This window comes from Rhagoletis pomonella, unplaced genomic scaffold, assembly GCF_013731165.1.
Source record: "Rhagoletis pomonella isolate Grant_MI unplaced genomic scaffold, Rhpom_1.0 Rhpom_scaffold_00014, whole genome shotgun sequence".
Classification (NCBI taxonomy): domain Eukaryota; kingdom Metazoa; phylum Arthropoda; class Insecta; order Diptera; family Tephritidae; genus Rhagoletis; species Rhagoletis pomonella.
This window is the reverse complement of record NW_023458568.1, coordinates 2,147,567-2,147,830: the sequence shown is the minus strand read 5'-3', so window position 1 is coordinate 2,147,830 and position 264 is coordinate 2,147,567.

The following is a 264-nucleotide window of genomic DNA, read 5'->3' as shown; positions in this document are numbered from 1 at the left end:
TCAACGTTTTGCTTTTATGTGGCAAGCACAACAAAAATACCGGGTTTGGTACTAATTGATAGAACGGTTACCGATATATATATGTGGTCATAAGTGGGCGGTGCCATGCCCATTTTCCAAAATTTTACCATAAACGTATTTCTTGGTAAAGAATTGTTGCGAGCATCAATTTTGAATGAGTTAGGTTTAATATTTACTGATATATCGAAGATTTCGCATTTTCGAAAATTACCGTTATATGGGATGTGGGCGTGGTTATTCTCC